General features: G+C 38.3%; 1 protein-coding gene across 5 annotated transcripts in view; it reads right to left on the bottom strand.

Annotated features, from left to right (window-relative positions):
• LOC105478119 (Rho GTPase activating protein 6) overlaps positions 1 to 13,752 on the bottom strand; it is a 542,515-nt gene that overhangs the window by 146,560 nt on the left and 382,203 nt on the right. The gene's annotated exons all lie outside the window — the stretch shown is intronic.

Genomic DNA, 13,752 nt, shown 5'->3' with positions numbered 1-13,752 from the left:
GGAGTGCAGTGGCGCGATCTCGGCTCACTGCAAGCTCCGCCTCCCGGGTTCACGCCATTCTCCTGCCTCAGCCTCCCGAGTAGCTGGGACTACAGGCGCCCACAACCTCGCCCGGCTAATTTTTTGTATTTTTAGTAGAGACGGGGTTTCACCGTGGACTCGATCTCCTGACCTTGTGATCCGCCCGCCTCGGCCTCCCAAAGTGCTGGGATTACAGGCGTGAGCCACCGCGCCCGGCCTCCAAGTATTCTTGAAAGAAAAGATATTCACACTAGAGTGATGCCTATCAAATCCACTACGGCCAGCCTGAGAAACTTGTAATTAAAAACTACAAACGTTATACATTTATCTCCATATTAAATAGATTTAACTATCTCTACATCTATTATATTTAATGTATTTAAAGTAATATATGTATCTCTTGACTATTATATATTTATTATATGATGAATTATATATGTAACATATTTACATCTTATGTAGACAAATATTTATAATAGGTATGTGATAATACACAGTGGGTAAAGGGTATATATGCAAATGCATCTTGCTTTAAGTAAACCAATTATATGAAAATAGACACAATAAAATTAGGGGCAATGATTCTGTGGTTCAAATACATCAGTATGGGTTCCCTGCAATGACCCAGGAAAACTGAAGCAAAATCATTTTTAACATTACTTCCTATGTCTCTCCTACTGACACTCAGAAAGTCACCAGTTTCTGTGAATCCCACCTCATTAAAAACTGTCCTTTCCTTTAACACTTCCTCTCTGAGGAATGTCCACCAGCACTTCCACACTCTCGTAGGCTCTTTCTCCCTACAAAGCAAAACTCATCTTGTCCCTTCCCTTCTGAAAACCATCACCGAGGCTCCTAGCTTTCCAGATGAAATTCTCAACTCTGAGGTGAAAACACAAGATCGCTCAAGATCTGGTCACTGCTTAGCTCTTGGGCTTCACCAAGCCTCACTTACTTCACATCCCTTAATTTCAGCCACATGGAAGAGCCCAAAGGACTTCATGGTGAGGGTGAGGGGTGCTCTCAGCCCAAATGCTTTCTCCATGCCTTCCTACTCACCCTGTAATGCTTACTGAGCATCACCTCCTCTGAGAAGCCCTGTTGTCCCCCTACAGGGACATTACAAATTAACCATCACATTAACAAGAAAAGCATACCATCTAAAACACAAACAAGTTTACTATGGACCTATAAGGAACACTGAAACATGACCTAAGGAAATTCACCTTGTGTTTGTAAAAGAAGGCAAATCTGCTTCTTTCAAGTTTCCAAATGACCTAGACACTTGAGATGTCTAGACAATCACTTGTGATGTCTCATTGAGGGAGGAAAGAGGAGGGGTGGGAATGTTTAAATGTCAGCTATTTTTCCAGAAAACTCTAACGTCGCAGATACGTCCCTCCTACGTAATCATCATACTCATCTCCCTGCTACCCTGCCCCATCTCAGCTATTTTCTTGACTCTTATTTAAACATTGGAAAGCTATTTGATTATCTATATTTGTGCCTTTTCTCCCTGGCTAGACTGTATGTTCTGGAAGAATAGAAACAGCACTAACCTTTTGTGCTTTTGTATATTTGCTGGTTGAAAGAAAATTTGAGGGAGAGTAGCAATTCTGTCTATACAGAAAATCATTTCTGTCTATTAGCATGGAAACAAGACCAGCAGGGAATATTTATATTTAGGACATTTATTTTAAAGTAGCTAAAATCACTTCCAGTAAAAATGAAAAAAAAAAAAAATCTTGCCTCCTGATTTTTAGTATTAAGAGACAAACATGTAAAAGGGAAAATTGAAAAGGGAGAAACCAACATGAAGAATGACACCAAATGCAGGTATGAGGCGAAAACAAGCCATCTGCACTTACTGGTTCACATCTGATTTTCTAGTTGCCACTTTTCAGATTTATTTTTCAAAAATGTTTTCTCCTCAATATACGGCTTTTAAAATGATAAATTACACAGTGTTTCACAGACCTGGGTAAATACTTTTGCTCTGATGTATAGAAAATCATGCTTCCTCTGAGCAATGAAACATATTGAAACTTATGTTTCCAAAAATAAATTATGGTAAAATAATAGAAGAGCTTGGACATAAAAGTCACATACCATAAAAGTTACCATTTTAAAGTGTGCAATTCTGTGTTTCTATTTAGTATATTCGTAGATATGTATAACCATCATCACTGATTCCAAAACATTTTTATCACCCCAAAAGGAAAGCCCATACCCAGTCACTCCCCATTCACCTCTCACCCCAGCCCCTGGGAACCACTAATCTACTTTCTGTCTCTATGGTTTTACATGTTTTTGATATTTAATATAAAAGTAGAATCATATAATATTTGGGCTTTTTGTGTCTGGTTTCTTTCACTTAGCATGTTTTTGGAGTTCATCCATGTTGTAGCATGTGTCATTACTTCATTTTTATGGCAGGATAATATTCACTGTATAGATATACTAAATTTTTCATGTCCATTCTTCAGTTGATGGGCATTTGGGTTGTTTCCACATTTTGACTGCTATGAATAAAGCTGCTGTGAATATTCGTACACACTTTGTGTGAACATAGGTTTTCACTGATCTTGGGTATATACCTAGAAGTAGAATTGCTGGATCATATGGTAACTATGTAGCCAAAAACAAAAACAGAAAACGTAGACAAATAGCAAGATTCAAACATTTATTTTAGTGCAAAACCTGTTTTCCACTTCATTCCATTCACATGAGATATCAACAATTACAAGAAAACTCATGCAATGTTTCCACTTCATACAGATCAGCCATCAGAGCTTTTGCCAAGCTGTGATAAGGAACATAATCCTTCAGTTTCTTTTGCTTTTTACAGTCTGATGAATATGAGTGGCTTGAAAAATTTAGAGGTTTCTAGTGTTCTTTTTTTTTTTTTTTAAATGAGCCCTATAATGGCTATACCACAAAGAGTAGCTTAACCAATTTAATCATTTATGTTTATATTTTAACTCTAAAGACTAATTATTGATATCCAGCATGACAATTTTACATGTTAAAGTACAGCTCAGACTCTAGTTCCTTTCAGGGAGATATTCTTGCCTATATCAGAAGAGAAGCTAAAAAGAAAATGCTACACAAAATAATTCAATAGGCTTGCTTTAATTACTCTTGTCCTCTCTGATTTTATTGCTTACTGGGTGAGGAAAAGCCAGAAGAACTTAATACCTCTTACAGGATAGTCATTGCACATTTCATGAGTTGCTAGGGTCAAAAGCAGATGAACAAATGCTGAACTTCTTCCTGGCTCTACAGAACACGACCCCACACCCTCCAGGGTTGAGAAATGGAAGAAGCTACTAGGATAGGTAGTGCAGAATAATGTCCCTCACCCCTCAGGTTTCCACACCCCGATTTCTGGAACCTGGAAATGTGTTACCTTACATGGCAAAAGGGACTTTGCCCATGTGATTAAGTTAATAACCTTGAGAGGGGGACAGAAGTCTAGATTACCCAGGTGAGCCCAATGTAACCACACAGGCCCTTAAATTAGGACAACCCTTTTCAGCAGAATTCAGAATTTGAGGGAGATGTGACTATAGAGGAATGATCTAAGAGATGTAACATTGCTGGCCTTGAAGCTGGAGGAAGGGGAGCATGAGCTAAGGAGTGTGGGTAGTTTTAGAGTCTCCAGAAGAAATGCAGCTCTGTCAACACCTTGATTTTCGTCCAGTGCAACCTGTGTCAGATTTCTAACCTACAGCACTTTAAGATAATAAATGTGTATTGTTTTACGGCACTAAATTTATGGTAATTTGTCACAGCCATGATAACAGACTAATTCAAAAGAAATCAGAATATTTTTATGCCTGCAAGGGACACATAAATTATTTAATGCAGGATTTGCCAGGCTGTTCCATAATCAAATATATTTGAAAAAGTTGTGCATGGTAGCGTCACCTTAAGTAGTCACAATAAACAATAACTAAGAATAATAGAGAAGTCCTGCAGAGGGGAAATTATAACTCAGAGTATCTCCTAAATACACTTGCTATAATCTCACCTCCTTTTATTTTTTATTTTTTAAATTTTCAGAACATCTCTCCATATCACTCGAATTTCCCAGAATATAGTTGGGACATCTAAGCAGATGGTTCTAATTCCATCTGCTTAGAACCTGAGGCACAATGGGAAGAAGTGACAAGCCAAGGTGCAGCTTGGCAACACAAAGACATAACTCTGGCCTCATACTCTCCATCTGGAGTCCCATCCAGGATGCCACTCTGTCTTGCTTTATCTGCATCACAGATAATGGCAATAACAAAGGGATGCAGCCACAGTGTGTTTCTTAAGGTCCAGACCTAGCTTAATATGATGACTTGTTTTTCTATTGCCAGAATTTATGAAAGTTAGATCTTTGGTGGGAGAAGAGGGTATCAGGTAAAAATCAACCCAACAAAGCTCCTAACAGACAAATTTTTCTACTCAATAATATCAAAAATAATACAGCTGCTTTAGCATTGAATATATTTTATTATTTAAAATACAAGCATTCAACACACTATTGAAAGTTTACTAACTTCATATTAACAAGAGTAATACAATAAAATATTTCCCCACAGTGATTTATCCTGTTTCTAAAAATGCCTAATTGTGCTGCCAAAGTCTATTTTCCACAAATTCTAGTTTCCAAATGTTAATTTGAGAAGGAACAGAAAGAGACAACTAAATGCCATTTTCTTCCTTCATAGCACTTAATGTTTTCTCCACATTTCCATTTCCCACTGCCTGTTCCAAGAGCTATGAGCCCCTTGTCCTTTGATGTTTTTCAGATATGCATTATCCTCATCCTTTTTCCAGGATACACAACAGAACCCTTTTTTCCACCCCTCAATTTTTTATAATAACAATAAAGATTATGACTAATAAACCTAACAACTTTGAACACTTATTTTTTGCTAAAGACTATGCCAAGTGCATCACATTAAGAATCTCATTTAATCTCAACAACAACCAATTCAGGTAAATATTACTATTAATATCTGTATTTTACAGATGAGCCAAATGAGGCAGAGAACTTAGGTACTTTGTCCTAGGTCACATAAAAAGTGGCTGAGCCAGCATCTGAACATAATATGATTTAGAGCTGGGGTCTTCTATAAGCACTAGCTCAATAGTCCTCTACTGGGGTGATTCTGCCCCTCAAGGGACATTTGGCATTGCCTGGAGACATTTTTGGTTGTCACAATTGAGGAGGAAAGTGCTGGTTGTGATGGGTGGAGTCCAGGGATGCTTCTCAACATCCTACAGTGCACAGAACGGCCCCCACAGCAAAGAATGATCCCACCCTAAATGTCAATAGTTTCAAGGTTAGGAAACACTGCTCTAATCTAATGTCTCCTAATGTCAGGGCATTCTGAATAGGACATTTTTTGGTAAGACATGCAAGTGACTCTCACCTCCAGGTTAGAATCTTCTTTCTCTACCTGGGAAAGGAGGTTATCTCAATCTGGAGTGGATGGTACTTAGAGCCACAGAGTCCATTTGCTGTATATTATCATAGCATCAATTTACTCAAAAGTTTAAGCTGGCATCCTGGGACACTAGGTCATTTTATCTTTTTGTCCCTCAGTGGATACATGAAAGAGGCACTAGCTCACCAGAGCGTGACTGAAAAGAGCCAGAAGATTCTGGTTTTTGTTAGTCTTGCCTTGTAGTCAAGAAGACACAATAACAGTGTCTGTGTCACAGATAATGGTACTAGCAAAGGGATGTATCCACAATAGGTTACTTGAGGTCCAGACCTAGCCTAAAAGTCAAAATATTTAGGCCAGGCATGGTGGCTCACATCTGGAATCCCAGCACTTTGGGAGCTGAGATGGGAGGATCGCTTGAACCCAGGATTTCGAGGCTGCAGTCAGACATGATTGTACCACTGCACTCCAGTCTGGGTGACAGAGCAAGACCCTGTCTCAAAAAAAAAAAAAAAAAAAAAAAAAGAGTCAATTTTTTTTTTCATAGCAGTTCTGCCATACCTACTCAAAATGTAATTGTGAATACCATTTGACCCAGCAATTCTAATATCTACTTTATAGAAATACTTGCAAAATGTGCAAGATACATTCGCAAAGACATTCACTTCAGCATAATTTCTGATAGCAAAAAAAAAAACCCAGTCACCAATAAAAATAATGGAAATGTGAGCATATGTTCACCAAAATATGTGTGTTGGAATGTTCATAGCAGCATTATTCAAAACAGCCCCAAACTGTAAATTATCCAAATGTTCATGAAAGTAGACTGAATAAATTGTGGTATATCACATAATGGAAAACTATGCAGTAACGGGAATGATAAAACAAACTCCAAACACCTACAACAATACAGATGAATCCCAGAGACATCATGTTGAGCGAAAGAAGTCTGACACAAAAACTAACATGCTGTAGGATACCACTAATGTAATCTATAAAACTAGATAAAACCAGTATGTGCTACAAAAATACAGAATAGGGGTTACCTCTGGGGAGAAGTGACTGGAAGGGAGTCCAGAGGATCCCTCTGAGGTGGTGGACAGGGATGGGTCTTCATCTGGCACAGGTGTGTTCACTTTGCAGAAATTCATTAAGTTGTAAACTTATGTGCACTTCTCTACATGTGTATTATAATCTACCAAAAATATATAAATACTTATATATAATTAATTTTATATTAGTTATATACATATATACTTAAACATAAAAAACCTAAGTGTCCATCAGCGGGCAACTGGCTAAACTATGGGATACCTATTCAATGGAATTCTGGGCAGTCATGAAGAAAACGTGGAGTAGCTCTCTCTGAATAAATTTGGAAAAATATCCACTATATGTAAAGTTAAACAAAGAAGTCGCAGAACATAAATTACGGACATAAATCTTTATTATAATTTAACAGGGAGATCCGAGGTTAAATGGCTATTAGTGGCTATCACTTGAGGATGGGATTTGTAGGACTTTGACACTCTGCCTAATGAATTTTTATAGTGTTGGAATTTATTTACAAATACGTATTATGTTTGTACTGAGGGAAAAAAGGACATTTAGAAAATTAAGATGAACAAAATATATCTTAAGTTTGAGATTGTTATTATTTCATCATCCATGAAGATTAGGGTTTTTGATAGATGAAGGAAAGAACAATAGAATAAACGCAGTGTCTTGCCTTCAGGGTTGCTATCTGAACCCATTGATGGAGGTCACTTTGGTTTGTTGCTGGCAATCTTAACAATGGTTTCAAATTAGCACTTCTTTGCTGGGTTGCTCTACATTCAAATCTAGTTGTGGTGTGGCCACCACAAACAAGATTCTTGGCCACACAAAGAATGCGTCTACAAAATGGTAAAACAACTGAATTTGTTTGATTAAATTAACAAAACCATATACTCAGTGGAAGGAAAAATCAAAACAGCTACACCCAAAGTAATCCACTCAGATGGGTGGTTCATGAAATGCACCCATTCATTAAATCAACATGTTAGCAGCCTCAAGTGGACTCTGTGAGAGATTCAATTGCAATGCAATACTCCTAAATAAATCAAGAGACCATAAAAGACACTTTCTTTGGCCCATCATTAGCAAACATTTTCTGAGTGCTCACTGTGGTTCTGCCATCCTGCTAAAACTCTGGGGATGTGATACCACCTATATAATTGCAAATGTCATTGTGTTGAGTGTTCTTAATTCCACCCATGACACTGAATGGAAATTAGAAAAAAATCCACTGATTCAGGCAAAGTTGATAAAACTACAACTTCTCATATACAATAAAGGTCTGACAGATGTAACAATTCATAAGGTAGAATAAGTTGTGTTCAATGGATCTCAACCATGGCTACATGTTATATTTGATCGAAACAGAATTTCTGGAGGTGGCAACTGGCCATCAATATTTATAAAAGCTCCCTCAGGTGATTCAAAAACATAGTAAGAGTTGGAGCTATTGCTTAGACCAAGTAAATCAGAAACTAGGTAGAATGGAACCCAGGCAAAAATATTATTTAAAAGCTACATGAATGGTTCAAAAACATAGTCTATGTTGAGAAACACTACTTCTAAATTTATATTATAAATGAAGCCAGAGGTGACACTTCAAGAAGCATTTTGTAAAGAGACTCAATACCACCTCTCCTTATCTTGTGCAGTTTTATTAGTAAATGATCACAAGGTAGTATTCTACTGTGTTATGGTTTCAGATGTTTCATGTAAATTATATCTATTATCTCCATGTTCTCTATTTACGACATTTCATTTGATTTCAATGACAATCCTATACAGAATGTAATATCCCCATTTTACATAGGAGGCTAACAAGGCTTGACAGAGATTCAGCATCAGTCCCTCAGTTTCACAAAGTCAAGATTCCACAGTCTATATAGTCATATTAAGCTCTATATGCCTGAAAGCAGTGTACCAAACAAATAATGTTTTCTAAGTATCTATTATGAGCTAAATTCTCTTCTAGGCACTGAGGAGATGAAGAATAACTATAAGATAGGGTCTTCTTTAGCATACAGCTCACAGTCTAGCTGAGAAGCTAGTATCAGATAGCCATGTTTGGAGGATTTTGCAGGAAGATTTCTGAATTGGTAGGAGATTGGTCCTGACTGTATTCCTTCCAAGATTTTTCTCTATGACACAAATTTTGCTGGAGAATAAAATTATTTGTGTAGGAGGCAGAATAATGCCCCCCAAAATATGTCCACATCCAAATCTCAAGAATATGTGAATATGTTATGCTACCTGGCAAAGAGGAATTAAAGTTGCAGATGGGATTAATGTTGCTAATCATATGCTGTTAAAATAAAGAGATTGTCCTGAATTATGTATATGGGACTAATATAATCATAGGAGCAACTTAAATGTGGAACAGGGAGGCAGAAGGGTCAGTGTCAGAGTGATGTGATGTGAGAAAGACTCACCAGGCCATTTCTGACTTTGAAGATGGAGGAAGGAACCATGAGCCAAGAAATGTGAGTGGCTTCTAGAAAATGGAAAAGTCAAGAAAAATGATTCTCCCCTACAGTCACCAGGTACCATGATTTGAACCCAGTGAGACCCATTTCAGACTTCTGACCTCTGGAACTGTAAGATAATAAATTTGTGTTGTTTTAAGCTACTAAGTTTGTGGTTATTTATTATAGAAGCAACAGGAAACCAACACAATGTCTTCCCAATTTTTGAAGAGGGAAATAGAAGGCTCAAAAAGGAGAAATTTTGTAGCTTTTACCCAAGCTATCATATCTGTAGTCCCAAATCTTGATCCCTTTCTCAGGCCTATTAAATGAGAATCTGCCTTTCAACAAGGTCCTGGCCTAGTCATGTGATTTCTAGCAAGCTCCCAGGTGCTGGTGGTCCCCAAAGGTTCTCCGATTTAAGCATTAAAGTTCATCAGAATCATGGGGAAGCTTGTTAAAATAACACAGACTGCTGGGCCCTACCCCAAGAGTTTTGGATTCAGTAGGTGTGGGAGGGGGCTCACAACGTGCATTTCTAATAAGTTCCCAGGTGATACCAATGCTGCTGGTCCACTCACCACATTTTGAGAGCCACTGCATTAGATGACACTAATAAACATGTAAGAGGAAAGAAGTGGCACTTATTATTCAACTAAAATCCATGATGGACCTCATTATTAACTGACATTTTATAGCAAGTGAGTGATCTGTTTAACAGTCTGTACTTTATATACTTGCTCTGTGAAAAAGGCACCACATAGCCCTGGGGTTTCGGGCAACGCTTGTGGGCAAAAATAGCCACATCTTTGGAACACCAAAGCATCAGATCTATAGATGTATTTCCCCAAAACCCAAAAACACATTTTCATGTGTATCCGTATTTTCTCCTTGCAGCATTCTATATGGCACAACTGGCAACTGTGGGTATTGACATGCTCCACATCTTATAAGACAACCTGAGGCACTGGAAATTTGCTTGAGCAAGATTTCCCAACTTCAATGCTACTGACATTTGGGGTTGGATAATTCTTTATTTGGGGGGCTTTCCCGTGCATTGTAGAATACTTAACAGCATCTCTGGCCTCTACCCACTAGATGCCAGGAACATCCGTATCCTCCAATTGTGACAACCAAAAATGCTTCCAAATATTATAAAACGTACCCTGAAGGGCACAATCATTCCTGGTTGAGGCCCACTAGTTTATCTGATTCTCATGAATGTTTTTACGAAGATATAATAGATCTGGAAAGAGATCATTGAGTTCCACAGCACACCTTGGACAGGACATAAGATTCCTGAGTTGCTGTTTGGTCAGATAATGAATTCAAGCTGATCCATATCATGTTGGGCCTTCTGTAAGCTACTGAGTGGGGAACATATCTTTCCAGATGAACAACGACACAGATTGTTTTTTTTCCAAACATTTTGCTCTTACTCAATTTTACAGCCGATCTGTGAGACCCAAACTCCCTCAGATGTTCTGTCTATTCCCCATCCTAAATACCAGGGTGGGAGAACAGGTAAAGGGGAGAATCTTAAAAATATGCACATTTAAATTTTGAAAACATCTTTGAAACATGTATTTTAAAATAAATGTAAGTCAGCTTGAGTTTAAGGGCCTCAGTAATATCCCTGATAAAAACAAGAGCTACATTCTGTAATTGGTACAGTCCACGATAAATAAAAAGGAAATATACATTTTGTACTTACAGAGAAGCCACTATATAATGGCAACCTACTTGTAAACACAATCTGGCTTTACTAATTTGCATCTGATAGCAATGCCATACACAGGGCATCAAGTCCTAGAGGGTCAAGGCTGCACAGTCTAAGGTAGTTTGAGAGAACGCTTCCTTTAAACTGAGAAAAACAAAGATACCAGTTACTACCGCAATCACTTTGTGATTCCCACTCTGAGCAGGACAGATCCTAAGAACTAGAAAGGATCATAGTCATGATTTCTTTAGCCCATTTATTTACAAATGGATTTACCAGGGAGGATGAGAGCTTCCTTTACTTACACAATTCTGAAAAGAAAAGAGGTCACACTTATACTTTCTGAAATTTACATATTTCTAAAGTCCATGTGCTGCCTCTTTTTCCTCCATTCCTGAGACTAAGTTAGATTAGTAGGGAATTATCATACTGTGATTGTCCACTTGTTTTTGTTACCTACGGTATAAATCAAATTTCATGCTTCCTTTTGCTGTTCAAGGGGTGTTTATAGTCTGCAGAGTAATGTTAAAGCTGACTTAAGTAAGACTCTTTGAGAACCATTAATTCTTACTGTTGTAACATAAAACAGCCCAAATCCAAATTTAGACACTTTTTGAATTATTGACACCATTATTCCAGTCCTTTATAAGGAAGATAAAGACCACTGGCATATACTATTTAATTTTAAAAAATAATTTCTATCTTTTAAAATTTCTTTTTATTTCCATAGGTTTTTGGGGAACAGGTGATATTTGGTTACATGAGTAAGTTCTTTAGTGGTGATTTGTGAGATTTTGGTGCACCCATCATCACCCTCTATCTTTTTTAGTGACCGAAAAAATAAGTGTTTTTCCCCACCAGCTATTGTTTGAACAATAACTTCATCTAAGTAACAGTTGTGCCTCTTGCCCCTAGTCATCTCTTTCCTATTTTCTAAAACGAATCACAGAGTTTTGGAACTCAGGGTACAAAGTTTGAACCTTCACAGACCCTGAAATAGTTGTCTTTCCACAACAGCACCCTGGGTCCAGGCACCCACCTCACTTTATACAATCCTACACCCGGCTCAGTTCTTAGGTAACTGCCAATCTGTGGGTTTCAACTGGGGGCGAATTTGCCCCCTCATTCCCCACCAAACATATGTGATGTCTGGAGACACTTTTGGTTAGTCACAACTTAAGAGAGAGGGTGGCTGCTGCTAACACCTAGAAGGTGGAGGCCAGGGATGCTGCTAAACATCCCGCAGCAAAGAATTATCTGGCCCCAAATGCCAAGAGTGCTAACACTGAGAAACCTTTATGTAGAGGTTCTCAGAGACCCATTTTCCAACCATATGTTGTATGACTCTATTTCTATGAAATGTCCCAAACAAGCAAATCCATAGAGACAGGAAATAGATTGGTAGTTGTCTAGGGCTAAGGGGAGGGGAATGGGAATTGACTGTTACTGGGTATGGGATTTCTTTTCAAGTGATGAAAATGCTCTAGAACTAGACTATGGTGATGGTGGCAAACTTGGACGAGTTGATGGGTGCTGACGAGTTGATGGGTGCAGCACACCAACATGGCTCAAGTATACACATGTAACAAACCTGCACGTTGTGCACATGTACCCTAGAACTTAAAGTATAATAAAAATATATATATACTAAAACCCACTCAAGTGTACCCTTTCAACACGTGAACTTTATAGTATGTGAATTATGTATTAATAAAGTTATTAAATCATTTTTTATAGACCTTTCATTAACTAGCTTTTATTTCTTACTAAACAAAAGCTTATATTGTAGAGCAGTTTTGAATAGCTGTAGGTTTCTCTGGAGAATATTCTCTGGTAACAGTTTTTGAATGCAACCTTATATTTCACAGAAAAAACATTATGGTCTTTATTTTTACGAACTTATCTATTTCCAGTTGTTCTCATAATGTTATCGTTTTATCTGGGGCCCTGAGATATGCCTCATTCATCTGTGAGCAAGTGGGTGAATAGTGTCTGAGCCAGGGCCAAAGCCCAGGGGTCTTGCATCTGCTCTGGCTTTCAATGTGATGTGAAGACAGCCAAGTCATCTGATTGCTTTGTGTTTCTACTTTCTCATTCTTGACACAAGTCTGAGCTTCCAGATGAACTTTCTTGTAGAAACCCTAGCAAGCAAGGACAGTGGATACAAATGCTCAGTGCTTTGCCACTGCAGAGGGGACACAAGTGGATTTCCCTGTCCAACATTCAGGGTCTCTCTGTTCCCAACAGCCATCTGCCATTGCCATTTTTCTACCTAAAACCTCTGCTGCCTCCTAGCTGGTCTTTTTCTGCACACCAAGCATGCTCTGCCCATTCCCATTTCTCTTACTTCCAATGACTCAACCCTATGAGGAAATGGCCTCTGTGTCTATCCAAATCCTTCACATCTCCAAACCCTGAAGCCCCTGGCACACAATGAACAATAGAATTATTTTAGGCAAGGAATTCTACATTTAATTGCTAAGATCATGGAAGCATAAGAAGATGTCACCTTTTGGCCTTCAGCTCCTCTTATGCCCTCCACCTTGCACCACACCAGCAGTACTGGGTTCCTGCCAGCTAGCTAACACACTGGGCCATTTCCATGCTGGTGCCTTTGTGCTGATCCCAGAGATGCTCAGGTGAACACCTCATCTTCTTCAAGAAATTGTTTAAAACTGACCACCCTATTGAAATGTGCAACTCAGTACTTCTAATCCTTCTTAGCTGCTCTACTTACTCCTTTTCCATAGGCTTTCTCTTCTTCTGCTGTACTTATTATATCCGTTGTTCATAGTTGCTTTCTGTGAGACTGTGAGTAGGAGTCTTTGTGTGTTTTAATCACTGATGTAAAACATAAACCTAGAATATACCCGGCATGCGGGAGGTGACCAATAAACATTTAAACATGTAAAATGCTTAGAACCATGGCTGGCAATAAAGGTTAGTTTCATCTTCATCATAGTTGTCATCATCAACTTTATCATCATGGGGCAACCCTTACACTATTGTTCTGTACCATTACACTATGTTTAGCCTTTTATGTATCTAT

This window comes from Macaca nemestrina, chromosome X (genome assembly GCF_043159975.1).
Source record: "Macaca nemestrina isolate mMacNem1 chromosome X, mMacNem.hap1, whole genome shotgun sequence".
Lineage (NCBI taxonomy): Eukaryota > Metazoa > Chordata > Mammalia > Primates > Cercopithecidae > Macaca > Macaca nemestrina.
This window is presented reverse-complemented; position numbering and strand designations above follow the sequence as displayed.